At 42.8% G+C, this 12,470-nt stretch overlaps 1 protein-coding gene across 1 annotated transcript in view; it reads left to right on the plus strand.

The window, feature by feature from the left end:
* The window catches only part of Plp1 (proteolipid protein 1), a 116,961-nt gene that overhangs the window by 51,254 nt on the left and 53,237 nt on the right, over positions 1–12,470 (plus strand). The gene's annotated exons all lie outside the window — the stretch shown is intronic.

Below are 12,470 nucleotides of genomic sequence, written 5' to 3' on the forward strand. Positions count from 1 at the left end.
TGGAGTGGGATTCCAAGTAAGCAGGTCTGTGTGCCTGGGAGGAGCTTGGTCTGCTGCCGCTGCTGCCTGGGGACAGCCGGAGGTGTTCTGTCCAGCCTCCAACTCTCTAGCTGGAGGAGTGCAAATAGGCGGCCCTGCTACTCCCCACTCAACAGCTTTCCTTTTAGCCTGGCGCTGAGCTGGATCCCAATAGAAAAGTCCTAATGATTTTCCTAGGAGGAAATCTACCTATTCTCAGAGAGGTTAGGTGGAGCCTCTAGGTATCTTCGATTTGGCAGCTTCAGGTGAGGACCAGGCTGGGGGCAGGAGGAGAAAAGTGTTTCCTCATCCTCTGGATGAAGGTACAAAGGACAGATGATTCACAGTTTCTGAGCAGCCCTCCTGTGGGTCTGCCTATTTGGCAATCTGTCCTTCTCTTTGCTCCCACTCCCTTTTATTCTTGTTCTTGTGCATTTTTCCCCTGCCTTCTTTTCCCTTTCTCAAGTCCCTTCTTCGGAACTTGAGAACCTCTGTACCTCTCAGAATCCTTCCTTCTGGTCCCCTGCTCCTTTGGGGAAGGCTGGGGGCAGGAACAAGCGCTCAGCCAGATACCAACTGGCAGGATTTGTATGCCCTTCATCCCTAGATGAAGGAAGGAGGTAAAGGGGTACACTGTCTCTTTTGCTTTCAGCACAATTGCTAATGCGATCTAGAGGCTTCAGCAACTCTACATTTTTTGCCAGTCCTGGAGCTTGAACTCAGGGCCTGAGCACTGTCCTCAGGCTTTCTCAAGGCTTGCCCTCTACCACTTGAGTTACAACACCACTTCCAGCTTTTCTGTGTATGTGGTACTGAAGAATGGGACCCAGATCTTCATGCATGCTAGGCAAAGCACTCTACCACTAGGCCAAACTCCCGGCCCAGCAACTCTACTTTTAATTACCTAACCCTTCCCCATATTTTTCAGTGTGTCATTTAAAAGCTCAGGGATTCCTCCCAGTGCCTCTTCTTTTCTCCTCCTTTTACTCTGCTCAACTGGCAGAGCGCTAGCCTTTAGCCAAAAGTATCCAAAGACAGTGCCCAGGCCCTAAGTTCAAGCCCCAGGACTGGCAAAAGAAAAATATGCCCTGAAATATTAATGAGTGAGCTGAGCTTGTTGCAGTTGGGACTGAGAACATTTACACCTCAAAAAGTAACTATAAAAGCAAAATACTAATTATCCTAGAAACATCTTCACCTGCTTACCCTTCCTTCTCCTTTAAGCACTACAGTCCTTATTCTATGGACAGGAATGGAGCCTTACAGCACTTCAGGGCAGAGCTACACACTGGGGAACTAATCGGAACACGGTCTCCTTTTTTGTGTAACTCTTCCCTTGTGTCCCTTTCTCTACCACAAAAGTTCCCCATTACTGCTGGGTGCAGTGGCTCACACCTGTAAATCCTAGCAACTCAGGAGGCTGAGATCTGAGGATCAAGGTTCAAAGCAGCCCAGACACAGCAGTCCCAGAGACTCTTATCTCCAATTAACCACTAGAAAATGGGAAGTGGCACTGTGGCTCAAGGGGTAGGGCGGTAGCCTTGAGCTGAAGAGCTCAGGTGCAATGCCTAGGCCAAGAATTCAAATCCCATGACAGAAAAAAAGGTTCACCATTATTCTCAAGTTGTAATCCAAGACCCTCTACCCTCTGATTTGTTCATTCTGCTCTTGTACTAATGTTTAGAAATGCCTGTTCTTTTTCCAGTATTTGTATGTATGTGTATGTGTGTGAGGGGAGGGAGGAGAGAGAGAGAGAGAGAGAGAGAGAGAGAGAGAGAGAGAGAGAGAGAGAGAGAGAGAGAGAGAGACAGACAGACAGACAGACAGACAAGGAGGGGTGAAACGAGGGGGGATAAGGCGGGGGAGGGGAAGAGAGCGAGACAAAGACAGAGAAAGAGACAGACATAGAGAGGGGTGAAAGGAGGGGTAAGGTGGGGGAGGGGGAGAGAGAGAGAGAGAGAAAGAGAGAGAGAGAGAGAGAGAGAGAGAGAGAGAGAGCGCGCGCATGTGAGTGCACTTGGGACTCAAACACTGTACCTAACACTCTGGCTCATTCTACCAATGGAGCCATACCTCTAATCCTTTCCAGTATTTTGTTATTGTTGAACTCTGGGCCTGGACACTATCCCTGAGGTCTTTTTGCTCAAGCCTAGCACTCTACCACCTTAAGCCTTGGTGCCAAGTCTGGTTTTCTGGTGGTTAATTGTAGATAACAGTCTCACGGATTTTCCTGCCTGGGCTGGCTTTGAATCTCAATCCTCAGATCTTAGCTTCCTGGGTAGTTAGAATCCTAACTATTAATGTATGAGTCACTAGCACTCTGCCTTTTTCCAGTGTTTTAACATGGTCTTCCCCACAATGTACTTTCCCACTCTTACCTTTCTTGACTGAGGTTTATTGTGATTTTGTCAAGGAAGACTTTTTGAAATGCTGCTATCACCCATGGGTCTGATTTGAGTGACTGTGCTGAGAATTGAGATGGGGGAAGGTTTGAGGGTACACTACCATATAGTGCTAGCTTACTTGCCTTTTCCCCCAGTCTATCAAGATCTCCCTGAAAGCAGAGATATATTTTCCACCAACTGCTCACTGCACTGTACATAAGGAATACTCATTAAAAGATATACAGTGGGTGAAGTGAAAATTCTGGATATTGTGGTTTTTGTTTATTTGAATGTTTTAAAAAGTATTTTTAAAAAAGATATACAGTGGGTACCCAAAGACACTTTTGCAAGCTCATTGCTTATGCATCTCAAGTTAAAGAAGAATGATAAGTTTCACACACGCATACACACACATCCAACAAGAGGCAATGGAATTAAGGAGAAATGAAGGAGCAGTTTTTAATTCCTTGCCCCTTGGGTCTGTGGCCTCACACTCAGCAGTATGAAATTCTTGGCTAATGGAAAGCATAGGCCTCTGGGAACTGGTCCATTGTCTCAGGTCCCACCTCTTCTGTACCCTATGGGATCTCTGAGTGGTGAGAGTATGGCATCTTCCCAGGAAGATGACCTTTTCTTTTAAGATACTACAACAAAGAACAAATGTCTGGCTAGCATGATGAAGAGCTGTAGATTTCCTAGGGTCCTAGAGTGGAAGGGAGGAAAGGAGAGAAAAAACCAGATAAGCTGCTGCTTAGATTTGAGAAGTACCAACAAGGAATCTTTACTCTCTGAACTTGACCTGAGCATCTTCTTATAGGGGAAGGGTACTAAGTTGTGTCCGGTCTTAAACTAGAGTGTATATTTTGTAGCTTTTTTTCTGCTTGGCAATTGATTGCTGCTACACTGGCCTGAAAAACTGACTTCATTTCAGTGCTAAGGTGATAAAGAAGCTACAAGAGGCAACATGTTTTTTTTTCAGGATGAAAAACATAATTTTGTTATTTTTTAAAAAAATGTACTGAAAAGCTAAAAGTGAATTAAACACACTTTCATAAATATTTCATTCCAGGAAAGATTCTCTCATGGTCCAGTCATATGCAGGGAAAATTGCAGCTGCTCCCTGCTGACATTGGAGAAGCAGTAGATTTGAATTGGGATAGGTATTATTGGTAAATTCAGTGATTTCTAGGCTGCATTTTGAGGGACAGAATTGATAGATTTGGCATAGCTTCTTCGACTTAATTCCTATTATCCAGATAGGTAATATGGGGGGGTGGGTAAACTATCTTATTCATTGAAGTAGAAAGTAGTTTGAGAGATAACTCAGAGGCAGGCTGTGCCATATTAAGGAAATTCCCATGGCTTTAGTTGCTTTTCTGAAGCAGTGGGGTAGGAAGTTGGAGAAGGGGGTTGAAATAAAAGATAGACACCTTTTAAAGAAAATCTGCTGACGATGATCAGAGCACTTCAGTTGGATCTCTAAGGAACAAGGCTGCATCTTTTTGCTGTGTGTGAATTTTTCTTTTCAGGGTCATATTCAACTTCCAGGGATGTGACAGGTTACTTGAAAGGAGTAGCTTAACTTTCATTGTTCAGGATCATTGCAAGCAGATGCAGGAAGCCCTTTAGCCCTGCTGACTTCAGGAGATGGTGCAGAGAGCATGTGGGGTAGAAGAGGTGGTAAGAGTTTCACAGGTCTCACCTCAGCTGGAGTTAGAAAGAACAGAAAGCATAGGTAAATTAGGCTTATTCAATGCTCTCCTGACTTTCAAGTCTGATGCTTTTTTTTTAATTTTGCCATGAACAAATTTGACTTTCTCTGTGTTTGGTGGTGGGAGGGGAAAGAGAGGGAGAAAGAGAGGGAGGGGGGGTAGAGAGAGGAGAGAGAGACAGAGACAACAAAAGACAAAGGCAGAGAAAACTGGGACTTGAACTCAGGACCTCATGTTCTCACTTGGCTTTTTTGCTCTTAGCTGGCAATCATTGAACCATTTGTGGCTTTCTGTCAGAAATTAAGATATATTAGTCTCTCAGATTTGTCTGCCCTGAATGGCTTTGAACCTTGATCCTCAGATCTCAGCCTCCTAAGTAGCCAAGACCACTGGCACACAGCTGACCATTTTATAGAATATTTCAAGTGTGGGGGCTGGGAGTTTGGCCTAGTGGTAGAGTGCTTGCCTAGCATGCACAAAGACCCAGGTTCAATTCCTCGGTATCACGTATATGTAGAAAAAGCTGGAAGTGGCGCTGTGGCTCAAGTTGCAGAACGCTAGCCTTGAGAAAGCCCAAGGACAGTGCTCAGGCCCTGAGTACAAGCCCCAGGACTGGCAAAAAAGAAGAATATTTCAAGTGTGGGCTTTGCAGACAAAACTTGGGATGTATAAACTTCAGAGACCAAGTAACAACCAGATCTTCAAAGACAGTTATTAGTGCTGCCTTTAGTGCTGGCTTCTCTCTTTAGTGTTAACCGTACAGTGATGTTGTAGGGCTTCATCTAAGATAGGTATATTGACTAGCACCCAGTATGCATTATCTTTCCCTTGCTGGATTCTCAGGATCATCACTCATCCCATTAGCCACATGAGAGCAATTCACTAGCTGTACAGAAGTTTCCTTAGGGTTTCCAAAAGTTTGCATTGACTCTCCTGTCTCTTGGATCTCATAACTGTAATGTCCTCATTCAAGGATGATAGGACTATGTCATGCCTGAAAGGTAAAATGATTTTCTTCCTTGTGACCATGATTATGAATATCTTACTTTACTCATTTAGGGATTGTGATATTCAATGCAACACAACTTGGAATATTTATTGTATGGAATGAATCTTATTTCTATTAATTCATGCATTCATTCAACAAATACATATTGAGTGCAAGTCACATGCCAGATGTTCTAGATGCCAGAAGATATTATATTAACCAACTAGAAACCTATGCCCTCATGGGGCTTATATTCTAGTGGATTAGAAATGGAATAACTTTCCTAAGAAGCCTGCTGCATGAATCTTCACCTCATGACCTGACTGCTTCTCACAATGTTTGATCAGGATATTTATCACATGGCCTAGAAAATAAACTATCTTTTTATCAAGCAGTAATGAGCTTCATTTCCACCCATGCCACAATGTACCTGCTAGTCTTATTGCAGAAGTCATCCCCTCCCAGATACCTTCCTACAGAGCTTATCCTTCACTAATCCAGCCCTACAGAATACACAAGTCTAAATCTCATAATTGTCTAGTCTGCAACTGCTAATAAGCATCTTCCTCATGGGAGGATTAAGAATGCTCTTCACTGTGGGGTTTCTGTAAATGATCTCCAGTTATTAAGGATTTTTGCTGTCTTCTCTCCCTCCTCTCCCTTTCTACATTTATTTTAGTCTATTGTTCTACCCTTGTATGTTTCCTTCTGTCTTTTTTATTTTGCCAAGAGCAAATTAAATGTCAGCTGTTCTATGACAATGGATACTGAAGTAAGGAAATTTTAGTTGGTAACTCCATAGTATTCTACACAAAATTGAGTTTGCATTAACCATATCAACAATAGAGCTGTAATTACATGTGCAAATTTTATATGTTGATTCAAATAATGTGTTAGTCTAAACTTGGATTCCTGTGGGGGGATCATCTTCTGAGTAGACACCTTTGTGTATACCTACAGAGAAGCACATGCCCAGAACTCTACTTCATAATCTGAAGGTGATCCCCATCCTCACTGCTAGAAGGTATTGTCTAAAATTGTAACTGGGGTTGGTGTGTGGTGACAAGCCCTTTTCATTTGTGGCTGTGGCATCTCTATATTATTGTACTATGGAACCTTAGCCACAATGACGTATGCAGAATAGAATGGAAATACTTTTTGTAATGTAGAATGATTACTTGTGTTTGAAGTTATGCTTCTATGGCCCAGAATGACAAATTCTAATCAATGACAGGTACTCCTAAAAAGTTACCAGGAAAGCTAATCTGACAACAGGCTACTGCAAACCTGAGCAGGTCACACACATCAGCTTTTGCTGTCACCCACTCCTGCACTGTCAGCAACATCGTTGTCAGACTCTGAGTTTTGCTTTGAGAACTCTGGCTTCTCTTTGCTGTCTATTGTCAATTTCTTCCAGTAACCTTCACATTTCCTTTCTGTCATGCATTACGTCCCACGTGTTCTCTAATCCCCTCTTTCCACAGCAGTATGTCCATTGCTGAGTCAAAGGCAGGTGCTGTTTCACAACTGCAAACCCAGAACTAGTGTCAATTATAGTCCAGTTTCAGAAAAGACAGATAGGATGCTGAGGCCTTGACCTTTTCAGATAAGCAGTAGCACAGAGCCAGGGATCTCAGTTGCATCACCTCTAACGAAAGCTCTCTAGAGACCAGGTCTTTTCCATGATGGAACCAGGTTCATATAATAGTAGAAGGTAGCAGCAGAAGATTTGCTAAGTATGGATGAACATTTCAGCAGTCCAGAGAAGTATTCAGGAGGAATGTTCAGTTTATGCAGAGCTTCTGGAGAGATAGAATTTGAAGTGGCTTTTTTGATGGCTCAGTTTCCAGCAAAAAAAAAATACTGTGATTCCATTCAAAAGCATTCAGCAGCAATCAAAAGAGAATGCTATAGAGATAAGCCTCAGACAGTAATGGTGGTGCATGTCTCTAAGCACTTAGGAGTCAGAGGCAGGGGGACCACAAATTTGGGGGGGGGAGAGGGGGGGAGAGAGGGAGAGAGAGAGAGAGAGAGAGAGAGAGAGAGAGAGAGAGAGAGAGAGAGAGAGAGAGAGAGAGAGAGAGAGAGAGAGAGAGAGAGAGAGAGAGAGGTGTGTGGAGGGAGATAGGGAGGGATCAGTATTGAACAAACCTCAAACCAGAGACCTAATCCCTGAAAAGCTTTTAAGCTGAAAATACCAGTGCCTGGGGAGTTTTAGTTCATGTTAATTGCACTGATAGACTCCTGGTGTGGAACCAAGTTACTATAAACTCTACCCCAAAGGCCCCTCCTCATCCCTTTGTCCTAAGGGGACTCTCTTACTCCTGTAAAGATTGAAAAGGAGTTTTATTTAACTGTGAAAGAGATTTCTTGTATTCAAATGTGTCCAAATTCTCAGAGGTAGGGAAGACTATTGGTTCCAAGTTGGAATAAAATTATTCTAATATATTTCAACATATTTACTTAGTTTCAATACGATCTACCATTATTTGGCCCATCTAGATCCATCTTATGACTGTAAAGCAAAGATCCACGATGGAGCTTGGTACAGTTGCTCACACCTGTAATCTCAAGAGGCTGAGATTGAGGATCAAGGTTCAAAGCCAGCCCGGGAACTAAAGAACCTGAAAGTCTTATTTCCAATTAACGTCTAGAAAATGGAGAGTAGGGCTTAGCTCAAGGGTTGGGCAGTACCCTTGAGCTGAAGAGCTCAGGGACAACATCCTGGCCCAGGGGTAGGATGGTAGCCTTGAACTGAAGAGATCAGGGATAGCGCCCAAACCAAGTTCAAACCCTATCACCCATCAAAAAAAAAAAAAGATCCATCATGTTTTACATCTGTCCTCTCATTTTTACTATCTCATCTCCAGTTTCCAATGCATAACTATGTCATGTTTATAATTTCTTTTTTCAGAAAACTAACATGTATCTACATTTTTATATGTTTATTGTAAAGGTGACAAACAGGGGGGTTACTAAGGTAATGAGTACATTGTTTAAACAGTTACCCCCTCCTGCTTTTAAGTTCTTGAAAGTCAAGATAGACTAGAGCAGAATGGTGCAAGACTTATTTTGTAGTTCTCATGTCCAATTCCATCCTCATTCTCTGCCTCCATTGCTCTATATGTACTCAGATCTCTATGTGTACTCAAATCTCTAGTAACAAACCGGTTCTTCCATAGATAAACAGCTCTCCTGATTCCCAGCAGGGGTCAAGAGTGATTTTTTTTATTTAACAAATGGGGCAATGGGAAAGATAGAATGTTTGATTCTTCATAGGACTTGATTTAAGCAGACTAGAAAGGAGAGACCATCATCTTGTTTTCCTCTCTCCTCCTCTCTCCCCCTCCCTCTCTCCTCTTCCCCCTCTCTCACACTCCTCTCCCTCTCTCCCTCCCTCTCCTTCTCCCTCCCTCCCTCCAGCCCTCTGTCCCTCTCTCACACACACTTTTGGAAAATGGCTCTTTTCAAGTCTGATGCTACAAAAATTTGACCACGTGTGTGCCCCCCGACAGTGGGACTTGGACACTTGGATCACTCTTAGTTTTTTCTCCTCTCAAGGCTTGTTTCCTACCACTTGAGCCACAGCACCACTTCTGGCTTTTTGTTGGTTAATCAGAGATGAGAATCTCACAGACTTTTCTGCCTAGGCTGGCTTCAAGCCTTCATCCTCAGATCTCAGCCTCCTGAGAGCTAAGATTACAGGAATGAATCAACAGCACCTCAAGCATCTTAATATTGTAAGAATCCAAATCCACTTGGGAAACTTTACAAGGAAGAAATTGTATTTTTTCCAGCCTGTGTTCCACAGAGCTTGGCCACAGAATAGTTCTTTTTCCTGGAGGTCGAGCAAGATGGTCATCAAGTCAGGACATAAAACCATGTAGGTTCTCACTGTATATTCTAATCAAGTGGGAACCAACTAGATTTTTAAAGTTACCTTAAATAAAATATTTTTTTTGCCAGTCCTGGGCTTGATCTCAGGGCCTGAGCACTGTCCTTGGACTTTCTCAAGGCTAGAGCTCTACCACTTGAGCCTCAGCACCACTTCTGGCTTTTTTCTATGTATGTGGTACTGAGGAATCAAACCTGGGTCTTCATGCATGCTAGGCAAACACTTTAACCACTAGGCCAAACTCCCGGCCCTTAAATAAAATATTAAAGGGAAAAGAATGAATAGTCACAATCAGTTCCTTTTTCTTTTGCTGTGTTAGTTGCAAAAAATATCTCCATCCCAGTTGTAATATCCCAGTCATTTTGAGGTTCATGAACCTACCCCCTCCCCAGCAATAGAGTCATCTGTACTCACTGAAGGGAACTAGGAGTCATTTTAATAGCACAGCGGCTACTCTTCCCCCTTCGGGCTGATAGAGAGCAGCCCCGCTCTTTGACCTTTCGTGGAGCTGAGGTTTTAAAGGAGAGCACCACATACAGCTGGTCCTATTCACAAGGAAAACACCACATGCACATGGTCAAGCGGTTTAAGTATTTTTACAAAACAAAACAAAAACACAGAATTAGAAGCTAATCCTGACAGCAGTGAGGGGAACCTTTTAAATAACTGTAGTAACCTGTTGGGATTGGCTGTCTAATTCTGTTTTTGTTTTTTTTGTAAAAATGTTTTCCTTGTGACCACCTGTGTGTGGTATTTTCCTGGTGAACAGGACCACCTGTGTGTGTGGCCCTCTCCTTTAAAAGCTCAGCCCCAGAGGAAGTTGGGGCTGCTCTCCATCAGCCCGAAGATGGATAGTAGCTGCTGCACTGCTATTAAACTGACTCCTAGCTCTGTTCACTAAGTCCTGGTGACTCTATTGCTGGGGAGTTTGAGGACCCCCAAAATGGCTGTGATATAACAGTGACCTGATGCATGAATCATGAATGAAATAAGTGAACACAAGATTTTTTTTTCTTAAAGGCCTTCTTTTTTCTTTTCAGCCTACTATCCAATGTCTTACTGCCAATTCTTTTCAATCCTGCTTTGTAGCTTGCCCTGCCTCTGTCTTCATCACCCATGATGAAAATAATCTTGATTGTTTTTAGGTGATTTAGAAGTATCTAGTGGGTTTTCACTTGGTGCCTAAAATGTTTAGTAAAGAATGCGGGGAAAGACTGCAATTTGGGAGAGGAAAATTGCATGGGGCGGAAGGGCTTGAATTCCCCCAAAACCCCCTTAAAATGTTAGGCAAAACCAGGTTTGAATTGATTAAAACAAAGATCAAAACATAAGCCTTTGAAGGCCATAGAAGGGGGAAATGAAGGCTCAAGGTGGTGCAGAACTTGGATTAGATTTCATTAACTTTCACTTCTAAGCCAGCCAGTCCCTGACATGCTGCTCCCTTCTACTCATAGTCTAAAATTGATCCCCTGTGACATCTATTCCTCTCCTTCTCACTCCATCTCATCATCCATGAGCTCTTCCTGGTAGAGTACATGATCAGGAAATCTTAACTTCCTGAGTTATTGCTTTACAGGAAAGTTTCAACAGTAAAGCCAAGGAAATCCCTTTATATTAAATTGCAAGTAGGCTAAATTTTGCACATGTAAGCCACTTCCTTCACTGTTTACTCAATAACTCATTCTCAAAAAAACCGCTGAGGAGAGAAAGAGGATAAAGGGAGAGCAAGGGGAAAAATCAGAATTGGCTAGATTTGTTGAGAAATTCTTAGCATGTTTATTTCCTTATCCAAATAATTTCTTTAAACTCTGTTCTCAGACTTCATTCTTTAAACTCATTCCCTTATACTCCTGGGCATGCATTGTCCCAATTATCTCTATAAACAAGCTCAGAAGTGGAAAGTGCAGAGCTGGGCCTCATAGACAAGGTTTTTGTCAGTCGACAGTCTCCCCAATGACAGAGACCTCTGGATAGGCCTGACATACAGGGAATACTGATGAACTGTGTATTGGATGATTGAAGAAAGAGGGCATGCAGGAAGAAAGGTAAGACTCAGCTAGGATGCTTTCCCGCATATCCTTCTTTGCTCTTCAGCTCCTGTGGATCTTGGCAAGAGAAATGAGGGACCAGGTACTAATGACTCACACCTGTAACCTTAGCTATTTGGGAGGCTGAGAACTGAGTTCAAAGCCATCAAGGCATATCTAGGCGACTCAACTCCAGGTAACCAGTAAAAAGCCAGAAGTAGAGGTGTGGCTCAAGTGATAGAATTCTATACTTGAGCAAAAAAACAAGGGAGAGCATCGTAGTTCGGAGTTCATTCCTCAGTATAACCGCCCCCCCCCCACCTAAAAAAAGACATGAGGAGGATTTTGTAGTTGTGTAGGGCCTTTTTCTTGGATCAGGAGCACTTCAAGTAATTAAAGAGTTTGCCTGGATTTCATTCTTCCTATTCAAAGAGTAGGACAGGGTCTTCCTGAAATCTCTTTTGAAAATAGACTGTTTGGGGTCAAATTCTTTCTCTACTACTACTTACTAGCTGTGTGACATTTTGAGCCAGGTTAAGCTATAGAGCAAGAATACTAAAACCAATCATCTCTCCTAGTCATGCCCTAGGAAATGAGTAAATTCTCTCTTTCTAGTACCTACCATGGCCACTTGTAAATAGCAATCAGTTTTCAGTTAGGACTGCCATCCATTCCTAAGTGAGGCACCTGTAGTAGAAGCCTATGTGTCTTTTAGCATGACCTTTTCACAACAAACTCCTACTTAAGGCTTCAGGCACAGGGGTTGCAACTCGTACATATACTTACAACTATGGGATGAAAACCTTGCACATACTCCGATCCCTTACAAATAATCTGAGTCATGAGCCTTCATTTCCCTAAGATCAGCCCACTATTATTACCATGAACTCCTCCTATACTCCTCAGTCTTGGAAAACTGCAATTATTTTTGCTAGTCCTGGGGCTTGAAATTAGGGCCTGAGCGCTGTCGTTGGGCTTTCTCAAGGCTAGAGCTCTACCACTTGAGCCACAGCACCACTTTGGCTTTTTCTATGTATGTGGTACTGAGGAATCAAATGCAGGTCTTCATGTATGCTAGGCAAGCACTCTACCACTAGGCCAAACTGTCAGCGGAAAACTGCAAATTTTAAGCACTTGTTTGCTCTTGAGCCATTTAATTTTGGCCTGCTGGTTCCCTTAGTGGTATACTTGCTCTTTATTAAATTCTTTGTTTTGCTGTGTTAGTGTTTATTCAATTTTTTTGTTGAACCCGGGTCTTGGTACATGCTAGGCAAGCACTCTACCACTAGGCCAAACTCTCGGCCCTGGTAATCGTTATTCTTAAGCCTTTCTTTCCATTCTCCTGCTTCTGTGGGCTGGAATGCTTTTATTGTACTGTATCCCCCAGCTCAGAGATGAAAAGATACCAGGAGAGAGATTGTGAGCATAGAGGGAATACCACATTGA

Source organism: Megascapheus bottae, chromosome X, assembly GCF_031878675.1.
Source record: "Megascapheus bottae isolate mThoBot1 chromosome X, mThoBot2.hap1, whole genome shotgun sequence".
NCBI lineage: Eukaryota > Metazoa > Chordata > Mammalia > Rodentia > Geomyidae > Megascapheus > Megascapheus bottae.